The 17,340-nt window shown below is 42.7% G+C and overlaps 1 long non-coding RNA gene across 1 annotated transcript; it reads left to right on the top strand.

Moving 5' to 3' along the window:
- The first annotated feature begins 9,742 nt into the window (after positions 1-9,742).
- LOC129845678 (uncharacterized) lies at positions 9,743-14,814 on the top strand. Its single transcript, XR_008758063.1, has 3 exons — positions 9,743-9,813; positions 10,051-10,161; positions 14,243-14,814. It is a non-coding gene; the product is annotated as an uncharacterized LOC129845678 (long non-coding RNA).
- The last annotated feature ends 2,526 nt before the right edge of the window (positions 14,815-17,340 follow it).

Below are 17,340 nucleotides of genomic sequence, written 5' to 3'. Positions count from 1 at the left end.
CTGAAGAGATGAGTCCTCAGTAAAGACTTAAAACTTGAGACAGAGTCTGCGTCTCTCATATGGGTAGGCAGACCATTCCATAAAAATTGAGCTCTATAGGAGAAAGCCCTGCCTCCAGCTGTTTGCTTAGAAATTGTAGGGACAATAAGGAGGCCTGCGTCTTGTGACCGTAGCGTATGTGTAGGTATGTACAGCAGGACCAAATCGGAAAGAGGGGTAGGAGCAAGCCCATGTAATGTTTTATAGGTTAGCAGTAAAACCTTGAAATTAGCCCTTGCCTTAACAGGAAGCCAGTGTAGGGAGGCTAGCACTGGAGTAATATGATAACAATTTTGGGTTCTAGTCAGGATTCTAGCAGCCGTATTTAGTACTAACTGAAGTTTATTTTGTGCTTTATCCAGGTAGCCGGAAAGTAGAGCATTGCAGTAGTCTAACCTTGAAGTAACAAAAGCATGGATTACTTTTTCTGCATCATTTTTGGACAGAAAGTTTCTGATTTTTGCAATGTGACGTAGATGGAAAAAAGCTGTCCTTGAAACAGTCTTGATATGTTCGTCAAAAGAGAGATCAGGGTCCAGAGTAACGCCTAGGTCCTTCAGAGTTTTATTTGAGACGACTTTACAACCATCAAGATTAATTGTCAGATTCAACAGAAGATCTCTTTGTTTCTTGGGACCTAGAACAAGCATCTCTGTTTTGTCCGAGTTTAAAAGTAGAAAGTTTGCAGCCATCCACTTCCTTATGTCTGAAACCTAGGCTTCTAGTGAGGGCAATTTTGGGGCTTCACCATGTTTCATTGAAATGTACAGCTGTGTGTCATCCGCATAGCAGTGAAAGTTAACATTATGCTTTTGAATGACATCCCCAAGAGGTAAAATATATAGTGAAAACAATACTGGTCCCAAAACGGAACATTGAGGAACACCGAAATGTACAGTTGATTTGTCAGAGGACAAACCATTCACAGAGACAAACTGATATCTTTCCGACAGATAAGATCTAAACCAGGCCAGAACTTGTCCGTGCAGACCAATTTGGGTTTCCAATCTCTCCAAAAGAACGTGGTGATTGATGGTATCAAAGGCAGCACTAAGGTCTAGGAGCACGAGGACAGATGCAGAGCCTCGGTCTGCGCCATTTTAAAGTAATTTACCACCTTCACAAGTGCAGTCTCAGTGCTATGATGGGGTCTAAAACCAGACTAAAGCATTTCGTATACAATGTTTGTCTTGTCAACAGCTTTCTAAAATTGAGAGGAATGGAAGATTCGATATAGGCCGATAGTTTTTTTATATTTTCTGGGTCAAAGTTTGGCTTTTTCAAGAGAGGCTTTATTACTGCCACTTTTAGTGAGTTTGGTACGCATCCGGTGGATAGAGAGCCGTTTATTATGTTCAACATAGGAGGGCCGAGCACAGGAAGCAGCTCTTTCAGTAGTTTAGTTGGAATAAGGTCGAGTATGCAGCTTGAAGGTTTAGAGGCCATGATTATTTTCATCATTGTGTCAAGAGATATAGTACTAAAACACTTAAGTGTCTCTCTTGATCCTAAGTCCTGGCAGAGTTGTGCAGACTCAGGACAGCTGAGCTTTGGAGGAATACGCAGATTTAAAGAGGAGTCCGTAATTTGCTTTCTAATGATCATGATCTTTTCTTCAAAGAAGTTCATGAATTTATTACTGCTGAAGTGAAAGCCATCCTCACTTGGGGAACGCTGCTTTTTAGTTAGCTTTAGGATAGTTTCAAAAATAAATTTTGGATTGATCTTATTTTCCTCAATTAAGTTGGAAAAATAGAATGATCGAGCAGCAGTGAGGGCTCTTCGATACTGCACGGTACTGTCTTTCCAAGCTAGTCGGAAGACTTCCAGTTTGGTGTGGCGCCAGTTCCGTTCCAATTTTCTGGAAGCTTGCTTCAGAGCTCAGGTATTTTCTGTATACCAGGGAGCTAGTTTCTTATGACAAACGTTTGTAGTTTTTAGGGTTGCGACTGCATCTAGGGTATTGCGCAAGGTTAAATTGAGTGCCTCAGTTAGGTGGTTAATTGATTTTTGTCCTCTGACGTCCTTGGGTAGGCAGAGGGAGTCTGGAAGGGCATCAAGGAATCTTTGTGTTGTCTGAGAATTTATAGTACAACTTTTGATGCTCCTTAGTATATTGAGTTATGCCTTGGATGAGGTAATGTTTTGGTACTATGAAGTACCAGGAACGAGATTAGAACCTCGTTTTAGAGACCAAACTGAGCGATAATTTATAGCAAATGCAATCTGGCTAAGGGATACTCCTTTCTCAAGTAAAAGGCCCTTTGTGAAGTTTTCCTAAGATCTGTGGTTCGTCATGTAAGTTGAGAGGGGTATATCTTTGCTATAAAAGATCTCAGGTGCCAATATGTTGGAACTCTCAACAATAGATAGATAGTGAATAGTTGAATAGATAGTGAATTGTTGAAAGTCACAGGGCTTTGGTAAAGCTCATATTATTAAAGATGAAGTTTAAGTATAACTCTGACTGGTGTGTGGTTTGTAACTCTCCTCATTTGGTAATACAGGAAATTGCCACGACAGCACTCATAATGCATTTGGGTCCCAAGGCTTTGTGATGACGAATTTTGACGCGAGCCACCGTTGCCTTGTGGCGCTCAACGAAGATGGCTGACGTCTTAACGAGTCAAGCAAATGTACAATTTGAGAGGAATGTGTTAATGTAAAGACAAACGCATTGACTGCACAATTGTGTAAGCTTGCCTTGCAATGCAGCTGAAGTAACATAGCTAGCTAACTATTTACTTGCTTATTGTGTCGGGTTAAAAATAACTATGTAGCCGATCTGGGTATGGACCCTAAGACGTAAAGTTCTGAACTAATATTCATACCAATCTATGAACCTCAAGGCTGAATGGCATTAATGAAGCCTAGAGTAGAATATAACTTTAATGTGCCATGGATGCAAGTCCTATATACACATCTACTGTAGTCTGTACATTGAATATATTCACCGGTCATGTACTCTTCCTTGGCAAAAAAGGTGCGGATCAGGTATGACTGAGACAGTATTTTTCAGTCATATCAAACGCCATTATTTAAATGATGCGGTGTCTGCATTTTAATTGTAATATTATAAATACAAGTTCAATCTTGGGCAGGTAGGTGGACTAGTAACCGGAAGGTTGCAAGATCGAATCCCCGAGCCGACAAGGTCTGTCCTTCTGTCCCTGAACAAGGCAGTTCTTAGGCCGTCATTCTTATCTGACTTGCCTAGTTAAAAAAAAAATGGTAGGCAAATCTGTACTTCAATGCACATATGGTGTGCATTAGAAGATGAGGTGGGTAAAGAGGTAAGAAGAGCGGCAGATAGCATATGATTCATGGATGACAGTGCTACCCCAATATTCTCTCAGTTCATCACAATTGCGCTGTCGGGACTGGATTCCTCTCACATCAAAACATACCTGCAGACGAGAGAGCATGATTAAGCCTTGTTTTTTTAATGTCTAACACAGTCAGTCATCTCAAATCAGGAGGTGAAATGCAAAACTGACCTTGGATCATTAACTCTGGGGTTTCAATGTAAAGCATCTCTTTAATAATACTTCCTGTTGACTCAACCAAGTGACATCTCATCTATGATCAGGCTGTGCTCTCTGTCAGCCAGTTCAGATGCGGGAGAGGTTCAACAAAACAGCTGATATAACCTAGAGGATTTAGGGGGAGAGGGATGACGTGAGTGGCTACAGAGTACTTTAAGCTGAAAAACAGACCCATGAGGACAAACAATAGAAGATAATGCCAATAGGTGTCTCACCACTTGGTTATTGCAAGGCTAACCCATGACTTAGCAGCAACAGATAGTCCAGTGAAAATGGCTGTAAATCTGAAAATTAGCAGCTGACATAAGTTTTTTTTTTAATTCATGCATGTGAGACAGATTCTATGTACAACAAGACAGGCAGAGATGGAGAAAAATAACACAGAACAGTTTAATTACCTCTGGTTAGGGACACTTTGCCAGCAATAAAGCTTCCACGGCCTGGTCCTCACACAGTGAACATCTGGCAATATCTACATTTTCGACCCCCTTGGTCAGCTCGCTCTCTGAAAGTAAAGAAAACAATAACTGAGATATGACCGTTCAATCTAAAGCAGCACATGTCATTGTTTGAGGATACGTCAATACAGCCCAGTGCTGCTTACCTGAGATGCCATCTTCGTAGGTGTCCGCTTTGACTTCCTTTTCTGTCGGGGAAAAAATTGCTGTCAGAACAATTATTTTGACAAAAAGTAACAAATGCACCTCCATAGCATATAACAAATTGCCTGTAAATAACCACACCTTCATACAAGCGTGCTACTATTTTTTGAAATAACAAAAAAATATCAATTGTTGTTGGAAGATATGGATATGGTGAATTATTTGTCAACCATAAAACACCTAATGTGGTACACACAATGAATAATATAAAAATAACTGATTATCTTAAAATGGAAAAATTGTCACATATATGGTTCTTCGTCTTTAGGATTCATTTACTTACTGTACAGACAAGTATATTTCATACATATATTTTTTTTTTAACAATTTTTTTTAATGTATTCCATAGACAGAACGAAATATATTTAGATGCATTTTGAATTTCTAATTGTCAATATTTAATTTTCTGTGTCATGTGTTCATGCCCATTTATGTACATCCTGTGTATGTTACCCTTCCAATGAGCTTATCGTATAAACTATAACGCGAAAACTACGGTTTACCTCACTTTGAATCATGTTAGCACAGGTAACGGCTGTTTACAGTCTTTCTTTAGTTTTTCATTCGTACTCTTCCCAATTCACTTAAACTATATTTCTTTATTTCCCATGGGCTTCACCAGAGTACCCCCTAGTGGCTGGAATACAACTGTATTAAGCCCCTTACAACACCTCCCTGCAAAAACGAAATGTTGTCCCAGTTGCAGCCTTGTTTTGCACGCTTTGTACAAAATAATAAAATGCAGTACTACAGGATATTTCTTAAAGTAGCTCTTTATTAGCTAGCTATAACTGGAATGTTCACGTATCGCCAACCAGCATCAAACTGACCATGACCTAACAATTTGGGTGGTCTTAACCAATCATAGCACAGTATGATATGGCGGTAAAATGCATCCAATTATAATTCAGTATGTTTACACATATGAATATTACAGTATCCAAACTGATATAACATTTTTAGTTGGCTGGATAACCTGCTGGCTACCCACAGACGTCCAGAGCGGAGTCTGTCGGTTCCATCTCCCAGCACCAGCGCTCCGATACCCATGGAGCTGGGAGGTGCTGCGCTCAGGGAGACCGGAGGAGGTTCCTTCACGTGCACCATCTGTGGCCGCAGAGGTCACACTGCCGGTCGGTGCCGGGTTGGGTCCTCTGGGGGTCGAGGCAGCAAGCAGGACACTCTGGCGTCACCCCAGGTTAGCCGGCACCATTCTTACCCAGAGCCCTCTGTTGCACACATGTTTTTGTATGTTACTCTTTCTGAGTTTTCCCCGCATTCCCAGCATAAAGCGTTCATCGATTCAGGCGCGACTGGGAATTTTATAGACAGATCATTTGCCCATAGTTTAGGGATCCCCATTGTTCCAGTGGCAATGCCCTTCCCAGTTCACGCCTTAGTCAACCAATATGGTCAGGGTTGATTAGGGAGGCCACCGTTTCCGCTCAGTCTCTTCCTCATTGACTCTCCTGCATTACCCGTGGTGCTAGACCTACCCTGGTTAGCCTGTCATGACCCCACTGTTTCATGGCAACGAAGGGCTCTCACGGGATGGTCGCGGGGAGGTGTCTAGGGGTTTCCGTTGGTGCTACTACGGTGGAAACTCCAGACCAGGTCTCCACCGTGCGCAATCTCCCCGAATATTCCGATTTGGCTCTCACCTTCTCCAAAAAGAAGGCAACTCAATTACCACCCCATCGTTGCAGGGGTTGTGCGATACATCTCCTGGTAGACGCTGCACTTCCCAGGAGTCAAGTGTATCCCCTGTCACAGGCGGCGGCTATGGAAACATTTGTCTCCGAATATCTGCATCAGGGGTACATTCGGTCCTCCACTTCACCCGCCTCCTCAAGTTAATTTTTTTGTGAAGAAGAAGGAGGGAGGTCTGCGCCCGTGTATTGCCCATTGAGCCCTAAACCAGATCACTGTGAAGTACAGTTACCCGCTACCTCTCATAGCCACAGCGATTCAGTCAATGCACGGGGTGCGCTTCTTCACCAAACTAGATCTCAGGAGCGATTACAACCTGTTGCGTTTCCGGGAGGGAGACGAGTGGAAAACAGCGTTCAGTACTACGTCAGGGCATTATGAGTACCTCGTCATGCCGTACGGGTTGATGAATGCTCCATCAGTCTTCCAAGCCTTTGTAGACAAGTTTTTCAGGGACCTGCACGGGCAGGTGTAGTGGTGTAAATCGATGACATTCTGATATACTCATCTGCACGCGCGGAGCATGTGTCCCTGGTGTGCAGGCTGCTTGGTCGACTGTTGGAGCATGACCTGTACGTCAAGGCTGAGAAATGCCTGTTCTTCCAGCAGTCTGTCTCCTTCCTAGGGTACCGCATTTCCACCTCGGGGGTGGAGATGGAGAGTGACCACATTTCAGCCGTGCGTAATTGGCAGACTCCCACCTCGGTAAAGGAGGTGCAGCGGTTTCTAGGGTTTAACAATTACTACCGGAGGTTTATCTGGGGTTTTGGTCAGGTAGCGGCTCCCATTACCTCACTGCTGAATGGGGGCCCAGTACGTCTGCAGTGGTCGGCTGAGGCGGACAGGGCTTTTGGTCACCTAAGGGCTCTGTTTACCTCGGATCCCGTGCTGGCCCATCCGGATCCCTCGTTGGCGTTCACAGTGGAGGTGGACCAAGGCTGGGATAGGAGCCGTGCTCTCTCAGCGCTCGGGTACACCACCGAAGCTCCACCCCTGTGCCTTCTTCTCGAGGAAGCTCAGCCCGGCGGAGATAAACTATGACGTGGGGGACCGGGAGCTGTTGGCTGTCATCAAGGCTTTGAAGGCGTGGAGACATTGGCTTGAGGGGGCAAAACACCCTTTTCTCATCTGGACTGACCACTGCAATCTGGAGTACATCCGGGAAGCGAGGAGACTGAATCATTGCCAGGCAAGGTGGGCCATGTTTTTCACCCGTTTTGTTTTCACCCTTTTGTACAGACCAGGTTCCCAGAATGTTAAGGCAGACGCACTGTCCTGGCTGTATGACACAGAGGAGCGGCCCATGGAACCCACCCCCATACTCCCGGCCTCCTGCCTGGTGGCGCTGGTAGTTTGGGAGCTGGACGCGGACATTGAGCAGGCGTTATGGGCAGGGCCCACTCCTCTCCAGTGTCCCGCTGGGCGTCTGTACGTTCCGTCTGCTGTCCGTGACCGGCTGACCTATTGGGCTCACACGTCACCCTCCTCTGGTCATCCAGGTATCAGTCAGACAGTGCGCTGTTTGATTGGGAAGTACTGGTGGCCCACCTTGGCTAAGGACGTGAGGGTTTATGTTTCCTCCTGCTCGGTGTGCGCCCAGTGTAAGGCTCCTAGGCACCTGCCCAGAGGTAAGTTACACCCCTTACCCGTTCCACAACGGCCATGGTCTCCCCTGTCGATAGATTTTCTCACAGATCTTCCCCCTCACAGGGTAACACCACGATCCTGGTCAGGGTGGACCGTTTCTCCAAGTCCTGCCGTCTCCTTCCTCTGCCCGTTCTCCCTACGGCCCTACAGACTGCAGAGGCCTTGTTCACTCATGTCTTCCGGCACTACGGGGTGGCTGAGGATACAGTGTCTGACCGAGGTCCTCAGTTCACGTCGAGGGTCTGGAGAGCGTTCATGGAGCGTCTGGGGGTCTCGATCGCCTTACCTCGGGTTTTCACCCCGAGAGTAACGGGCAGGTGGAGAGAGTTAACCAGGATGTGGGTAGGTTTCTGCGGTCTTGTTGCCAGGACCGGCAGGGGGAGCGGGCGGCGTTCGTGCCCTGGGCAGAGATGGCCCAGAACTCGCTTCGCCACTCCTCCACTAACCTCTCCGCCTTCCAGTGCATACTGGGGTATCAGCCGGTTCTGGCTCCATGGCATCAGAGTCAGACCGAGGCTCCTGCGGTGGACGACTGGTTCCGGCGCGCGGAGGTGACATGGGACGCCTCCCATGTTCACCTTCAGCGCCGTGCTGCGCCAGAAAGCCAGCGCAGACCGTCACCGCAGTGAGGTCCCGGTGCCAGGTCTGGCTCTCGACCCGAAACCTGCCCCTCCGCCTGCCCTGCCGGAAGCTGGGTCTGTGGTTTGTGGGGCCGTTTAAAGTCCTGGGGAGACTGAACGAGGTGTGTTACAGGTTACAGCTCCCACTCGATTACCGTATTAACCCCTCAATCCATGTATGTCTCCTCAGGCCGGTGGTGGCTGGTCCGCTCCAGGGGTCTGAGGTGCGGGTGGTTCCTCTGCCCCCTCTGGACATCGAGGGGGACCCGGCGTATGCCGTTCGCTCCATACTGGATTCGAGGAATCGGGCGAGGGGACTTCCGTAACTCGTGGAGTGGGAGGGGTACGGTCCGGAGGAGAGATGCTGGGTTCTGGTGGAGGTTGTGTTGGACAATTCAATCATGCAGGATTTCCACCGTCTCCGTCCGGATCGCCCTGCACCTCGCCTTCCTGGTCGTCCCCGAGGCCGGTGTTGGCGTGCTGCTGGAGCCCCGCGTCAAGGGAGGGGGGTACTGTCACGACTTCCCCCGAAGTCGGTTCCTCTCCTTGTTCGGGCGGAGTTCAACGTCACCGGTCTTCTAGCAATCGCCAATGCACCTATCATTTTCCATTTGTTTTGTCTTGTTTTCCCACACACCTGGTTTACATTCCCTCATTACTTGACGTGTAAATAACCCTCTGTTCCCCCCATGTCTGTGTGTGGAATTGTTTGTTGTAAAGTGTATGTGCACTTCAGACTGGTTTGCGATGGATTATTTCAACCCATATTTTGTTGTTCTGGGAGCCGTTGGTTTTTTCCTCATTAAACTGCTTCGGTTATTACCCAGTTCTGCTCTACTGTAACTGACTTCCCTGCAGCCCGTTACGCACCTCTTACAAGATCAATATCTTAGGTTTTGTACCATTGATTTTTCCAAGCGCTGGGTTGCGCAGAACTTAGAACGCGCAGAACTTAGAACGCGGAGGTAATGAAATGCCCAAGAAATGGCACAGAAAATTTGGGCTGGTCTCTCCATAAAAGTCAACCTAACCCTAACCCTAACCAATACATGGATTTGACAGTCAAACTATTACTTAAATAGCAGTCAACTGTTGTTATTCTATAAAGGGTCGTGATTTGTTTAGGTTAAATAACAAAAAAATTGGTCTGGTCCCTTTGCCATGATGGAAGCCTCCCAAAATCAACATCCAACATTCCAAAACATAGATATAAGCCTTCAAGTACTCATCTAACCAACTACTTCAGGGTCAGCCAGGCCCCTTGTCGCCCCCCAGGCGCCCTGAAACCCAACCCCCATAAGAAGAAGCCCAAATACGACCTGCCCTTGCCCAGTATACATACAAGGTCAGGGGGACAACACTGGTTTTTCGTCTTGTAGTTAAACTTGTTTTATACACAATTTAAAGGGATAGTTCATCCCAATTACAAAATTACTTAAGTTGAGTTTACATTTCATCCAATGCATCCAAAGTGTACATTAGTCTTTCCTGGTTCATAACATATTTTTTGGTCCCTTTCAGATCACAGCCATGTGTCAGGCTTGTAAGAGACATGAATTATATGTGAGATTCAGTGAACAAGGCTGGAAGGTGAGATTCTATCTCTCTTAACTACTCATTGTACTGAATAGATAATCATGAACTAACATTTTACCATCTTATTTGCTATAACACACAGTATTTTTAGGGAAGCAAGGCATTTGTGTAGGATGTGCATTGTAGAGTATGTTCTTTGGATTCTTTATTATGTATTTCTCATTGAAAGAGTCTATTCTAGTCATTCAGCTAATCTTGTCATTCGATTTCTATGGTATTTCTCTCCGTTAGGACTGGGTATTGGCTCCTACCTGTTAGTCTGCCTTCTACTGTGATGGAGAATGCCTCTACCCTCTGTGTTCCTGCATGAACTCCACCACCCACACTATGATCCAACTAGTGGTCAGTATGCACTACTACACCCTCTCTCACATGAACGCTAACATTACTGGTTTCAGTGGGAAAGATGGTAAATGGTTCAGACATTAATGGCAAATATAAAAAACTAAGATACCCGAGTTACCGGAGTCTACAATGGCAGACTGTTAATGTAGAGTAGGGATAGGGAGAAGTAACATTCAAGACTGAAGCAATTACCCCTTCTAGTGGTAAACGTTATACTGTTCCAGGTTACTACACACACTGATAATATAAAACATTGAGGACACATGCTCTTTCCATGACAGACTGACCAAGTGAAAGCTATGACCCCTTATTGATGTCACTTGTTGAATCTACTTCAATCAGTGTAGATGAAGGGGAGTTAAAGATTTTAAAACCTTGAGAGAATTGAGACATGGATTGTGTGTCATTCAGAGGGTGATTCGACAAGACAAAAGATTTAAGTGCCTTTGAACGGGGTATGGTAGTAGGTGCCAGGCGCACCGGGTTAAGTGTGTCAAGAACTGCAACACTGCTGTTTTTTACATGCTTAACAGTTTCCCATGTGTATCAAAAATGGTCCACCACGCAAAGGACGTCCAGCCAACTTGACACAACATGGGCCAGCATCCTTGTGGAACGCTTAGTGCAGCTTGTAGAGTCCATGCCCGGATGAATTGAGGCTGTTCTGAGGGGAAAAGGGTGTGCAACTCAATGTTAGGAAGACGTTCCTAATGTTTTGTGCACTCAGTGTATGTAGTCCTACATGTTTTTAAATAGTACAGTATCACAAACCACAGTACAAAACCATATAAAGTGTGGGCCTGTAGTATCTGTAAATCAACTAAAAATTGTTTTTTTATTTCCATATGCAGATAATAAAGCATCATTGTTCATGTAATAATCTAATATTAGCATTATACCTCTAGGAAGAGGAAATGGTCATAAAATCAAATAGATGAAAAGACGGAAACAAAAATGTTTTTGAACTACAACTTATTTTATTTAAAAATGTCAAATTCAGTGCAAAGTAATGTAGTGCATTGGTGTCTGGATCCCTCTTGGGTGGCAAAGTGTCACAAGAATCCTGTGGGGAGAGAAAACAAGAGAATACATTAAATTAATGGGTGTTAACTAATCAGGGATCAACAAAGCACTTCAAGTCCTTAATTCCTTCAAAAGAGAGAGAGAAGGAGAAAGGAGTATGGTCCCTGCAGTAGGACTACATGCTGGCCATGAGGTTCTCCAAGTGGTACTCCAGGAGGCTGGAGAGCTCCGTGACCAGAGACTCTGGGTTAAAGTACCAGGCCAGCTGCTGGCCAAACATGTCATCTAGCAGAGCCATCAGCCCGCCCTGAAGAGAACACCACACAACACATAGAAAATGGCTCTGAGTTACTAGCTTATCAAGAGGAGAGAAACAATTAGAAATACTCCCCCTAAAATGACATTGGAACCTGGTTAACCACAAATAAGGAAGTACACTAAGAATATTACTTTCTTTGCTTTGGTTCCGTCCAGCCCCTTTTCCCCATATTACCGCGTAAGGAATAAAATCCTAGTAAATGGTCAATTCTGCCTTTTGCTGTCCTTTCTCACACCTACAGTCCATACCTCTTTCACTTCACTGGGAGTTGAGTTGTGGCAGGGTGTTGCGTTCCCTCTTCAGAGGCGTGTGTAACATTGTTCTCTACAATATTATAACATTCATACACCTGTACTTGACAGTGTTGATGAAATAATAACGATCATTTGCTGTGACCATTACTAGTTTAGACTGCACTGCACTTGGTTGTATGTGTTCCATATTTTTATTTATTTTATTTATTTCACCTTTATTTAACCAGGTAGGCAAATTGAGAACACGTTCTCATTTACAATTGCGACCTGGCCAAGATAAAGCAAAGCAGTTCGACACATACAACAACACATAGTTACACATGGAGTAGAACAAACATACAGTCAATAAGACAGTGAAAAATAAGTCTATATACAATGTGAGCAAGTGAGGTGAGATAAGGGAGGTGAAGGCAAATAAAATATATTAATAAATAAAAATATAAAAAAGGCCATGGTGGCGAAGTAAATACAATATAGCAAGTAAAAAAAACACTGGAATGGTTGGTTTGCAGTGGAAGAAGGTGCAAAGTAGAGATAGAAATAATGGGGTGCAAAGGAGCAAAATAAATAAATACAGTAGGTAAAGAGGTAGTTGTTTGGGCTAAATTATAGATGGGCTATGTACAGGTGCAGTAATCTATGAGCTGCTCTGACAGCTGGTGCTTAAAGCTAGTGAGGGAGATAAGTGTTTCCAGTTTCAGAGATTTTTGTAGTTCGTTCCAGTCATTGGCAGCAGAGAACTGGAAGGAGAGGCGGCCAAAGGAAGAATTGGTTTTGGGGGTGACCAGAGAGATATACCTGCTGGAGCGCGTGCTACAGGTGGGCGTTGCTATGGTGACCAGCGAGCTGAGATAAGGGGGGACTTTACCTAGCAGGGTCTTGTAGATGACCTGGAGCCAGTGGGTTTGGCGACGAGTGTGAAGCGAGGGCCAATATTTGGTGTTGTGAGGTTAAATTATATACAGAAGATAGCCCTATTTGGTAAAATACCAAGTCCATATTATGGCAAGAACAGCTCAAATAAGCAAAGAGAAACAGTTCATCATTACTTTATGACATGAAGGTCAGTCAATACGGAATATTTCAAGTGTAGTTGCAAAAACAATCGAGCGCTATGATGAAACTGGCTCTCATGAGGACCACCCCAGCAATGGAAGACCCAGAGTTACCTCTGCTGCAGAGGATAAGTTCATTAGAGTTACCAGCCTCAGATATTGCTGCCCAAATAAATGCTTCACAGAGTTCAAGTAACTGACACATCTCAACATCAACTGTTCAGAGGAGACTTTGTGAATCAGGCCTTTATAGTTGAATTGCTGCAAAGAAACCACTATTAAAAGGACACTAATAATAAGAGACTTACCTGGGCCATGAAACACAATCAATTTGTCCTTTGGTCTGGAGCCCAAATTTGAGATTTTTGGTTCCAACTGCCATGTCTTTGTGAGATGCGGTGTGGGTGAACAGATGATCTCTGCATGTGTATTTCCTACCATAAAGTATGGAGGAGGAGGAAGTGTAATGGTGTGGGGATCCTCTCTTTTAAATTGCATATTCAACAACTTACAAAAAAATTGAAGCTGAAATTGGGATTTTATTTTAGGAATAAGGCCTGTTTTTCTTCTGAAGCCAGAAGGAGGCTAGTATCAGCTACATTTATGCCTTTACTAGACTATGGGGATATTTTATATATGAATGCTTCCGCTCAGTGTTTGAGATCAATTGACACCCTTTACCATGGTACTTTGAGATTTATTTTAAACTGCAAAACCCTTACGCACCACTGCACTTTGTATACCAGGGTTGGCTGACCTTCTCTAGTCACTTGTAGCTCAGTCACTGGTATATTTTGATTTATAAAGCCATTTTGGGTTTACTACCTTTTTATTTGGGCATTTGTATTGTTCAGAAATGTGGTGGGTACTCTTTTCGTTCGCTGGACTTTATCCTGCTAACTGTTCCAAATGTCCGAACTGAATTTGGTAAAAGACCTTTTATGTACTCTGCGCCATCGTCTTGGAACGCCTTACAAAATACTTTTAAACTGGAAGAACTTGTCCCGATTGGTATTTTTAAATCACTGATGAATGATCTCAATGTTTTTAATTTGCTGTTTGTGATTTTTGTTATACTCTTGTGAATTCAATGGTTTCTACTAGATTACTTGTAGTTTTTCATGTTGTTTGTCTGTAATTTTTGTAATGACTTGGTGCTGCCTATCTTGGCCAGGACGCTCTTGAAAAAAAGATTTTAAATCTCAATGAGCCCCTCCTGGTTAAATAAATAAAATAAAAACCCTTGAATGAGTAGGTGTTCTAATTGCAATAAGGCACCTCTGATGTTTGTGGTATATGTCCAATATACCACCCCGCCATGGGCCTTATTGCTTAAATAACCCATATCTCTTTTAGAACAGGATATTATCATTGACTATATGAAAGTGCATGTATGAATGAGTCTGATTTACCGTTTTCAATGGCAGGTTCACCTTCTGAAGCCAGATGAGGTTCCCAAAGCATGCTGCGCACCCACCAAGCTCAGTCCCATCTCTGTACTCTTCTACGCTGACAACAACAACGTGATCCTAAAGAAGCATCGAAACATGGCGGTCAAGACCTGTGATGCCTGTGACACCAGTGGTAGCCCATCTATCTATTCTACTTAATTTTAATCAACTTAATTGCCATTGTTCCAAAAGATACAAACAGGGTAAAATAACTTGCAACCAGCAGTTGATAGCAATAATCGGTCAATATGCTGATAAATAGTATGTATCTAATATATTGATTTTGAGTCTGAGAGTGGTATATGAACAACACCCATTGGACCTATAACCATACTTCACTTTTGATTAACTAAACTATTCAAATCTACAGTAATACAGAATATTACATCACCCCTCATGTCATATATTCTGTGACCAATCAAAGCTGTAAAGTACTGTATCATAAGTATATCAATGCTAAAATTCTACCCTTTTGATGACTATAATATCTTGTTGAACCATGAATTTGTCATTGTCTCTTTTAGATATACTAAACATGGTTTGCAAAACATACACGTTTTTTCTTCTTCTTTAATCATACTTTTAACCAGTACAAGTTAGTAACAATGGGAAATGGCAACAAACAAAAAAAATGTTTGGCTATTTTTGTATGTACAGAGTAACAAATACACAGTGATGTATGTCCTTGTCAACAGATATCTGGAAGACTGTATACGGCTACATTTGTAATAAACTATACTGAACAAAAAAACGCAACATGTAAAAGGTTGGTCCTATGTTTCATGAGCTGAAAATAAAGATCCCGGAAATGTTCTGTACGCCCAAAAAATTGTGAGCATTTCTCCATTGCCAAGATAATCCATCCACATTGAAAGGTGCACCATATCAAGAAACTGATTAAACAGCATGATCATTACACAGGTGCACCTTTGCTGGGGACAAAAGGCCACTAAAATGTGCATATTTGTCACAACGCAATGCCACAGACGTCTGAAGTTCTGAGGGATTGTGCAATTGGTATGCGGACTGCAGGAATGTTCACCAGAGCTGCTGCCAGAGAATTGAATGTTCATTTCTCTACCATAAGTCGCTTCCAACGTCATTTTGGAGAATTTGGCAGTACATCCAACCGACAATTTTCCTGTCCTGCTAGCCATTCAAAATTTAACGATTACTTTTGGGTGTCAGGGAAAATGTATGGAGTAAAAAGTACATTATTTTCCTTAGAAATGTAGTAAAGTAAAAGTTGTCAAAACTATAAATAGTAAAGTACAGATACCCCAAAAAACTACTTAAGTAGTACTTTAAAGTATTTTTACTTAAGTACTTTACACCACTGTATGTGCTTCAATAGAGTCTGACGTTCAGGGTGGTTGGACATATAAGATGGGGTGCTGATGAGCTTCTGGACCCATTTTAGGTCGTCACACAAATATTCCCCCACCTATGTCCATTGAATCAAAGTAATTATACCTTGCTGTAAGGAAGCATAGCAAGAATGAAAGGAATTAATTTATCGTTGAATGATTTATAAATCTCGCTTATTAAACCATCATTTCCAGGGGACCTATTGTCCTTAAGGCTTTTAATACAGTCTTTTATCTCAACTTCAGATAACTCATCATCACACAAATCCCTGAAATCATTATCTTCATTGCAATGTTTGCTACATTGTCTAAGAAAAGATCCATATTGGAAGTTGGCTGGGCTGATGTATACAGATTCTGATAAAACTGGTTAACATGCTGAGAGATTTTTGGATTTTTATTGGGAGTATTTATAATCATTAATTTACATATAGAAGTCTTTTCACCTGCCCTTTTTTCTAAATTAAATAAATATTTTGTATTTCTCTCTCCCTCTTCCATCCATTTTCATCTTGATCTTACAAACGCTCCCCGGGCCTTTTCCGCGTAGATACAGTCTAACTGCATTTGCAATGATGATAGCTCCAGTAATTCCTGATTAGTTAGTTCCCTTTTTTTAGTTTAATCCATTATTCCCTTTATGATGTCATATTCTTTCTCTCTCTTGGCACGAGCAATTTCTTTCCCCATTGAAATAGCCAAAAGCCTTAATCAAATTTCATTAGCTCCCAGTAACTAACAAACGTATTCATAACACAGGCACAATTCCTGTATTTATCAGTAATTCCTGCTACTTCCTTCTTAAATACTTCCTTCTCTAGTAAAGTCTTGTTCATTTTCCAGTAACCTTTAACTTTTTTTGGTTGACAAACCATGCATATTTATCTTTATTGAGATCCCGTTGTGGTCTGTTAAAATCAATGGTTCAATCGAGACTGTATCAACCTTGTCAGCCATATCTTCAGATATCAGCCAGAAATCAATACGGGATTGTATATTGTATCTTTGGTACTCCATGTAAACATAATCTTATCTGGGTTCTTACGTCTCCAAATATCTAGAACACCTAACCTTAGACATATATTCCTTATCTCACAAACAGAATTGCTATCCTTAGGAGGCCATCTATCTAGATTATCATGTAATACTGTATTAAAATCTCCACCCCATATTACTTTGGCCAATGGAAATTTAGACATAATTTTACTTATTTTCCTCTCAATGTCTCTAAATAAAATACAGTTACTTGACTTGTTATTGGAAGCATAAGTATTTACAACAATGTATTGAACATGGTTGACATCTAGCAATAGTATAATCCAGCTCCCTGTATTATCTGCTTCATGACTCAATATATGAGCCTTAAAGTTGCCTTTTAAAATAGGGACACCTGCTGACCTTTTAATACCAAATGCCCTGCAAATGTCCTTCACTCTTGATTTGATGTTCTCGTCAGATTTTTCTGCTATTCCATAAATTCGAAGACTCCATCTCCGACTATACCGGTCATTCTCGTTTACCTTTGACTCCATTTCAGTGAGTTTCTTCTCCTGCTTTGCAACCTGAATGTTCAATGTTGCGTTCCGCTGCTTCATAGTTTTTACTTCGTCAGCACTGAAATCAATCGATTTCTTCAGGTTAATAACGATATTGATTGTGTTCTTTTACACCAAATTCATGATGTCATCTGCGCTCTCTTTGATTTTA

Source organism: Salvelinus fontinalis, unplaced genomic scaffold (assembly GCF_029448725.1).
Source record: "Salvelinus fontinalis isolate EN_2023a unplaced genomic scaffold, ASM2944872v1 scaffold_0337, whole genome shotgun sequence".
Lineage (NCBI taxonomy): Eukaryota > Metazoa > Chordata > Actinopteri > Salmoniformes > Salmonidae > Salvelinus > Salvelinus fontinalis.
The sequence above is the reverse complement of the archived record's forward strand: the minus strand, read 5'-3'. Positions and strand labels throughout refer to the sequence as shown.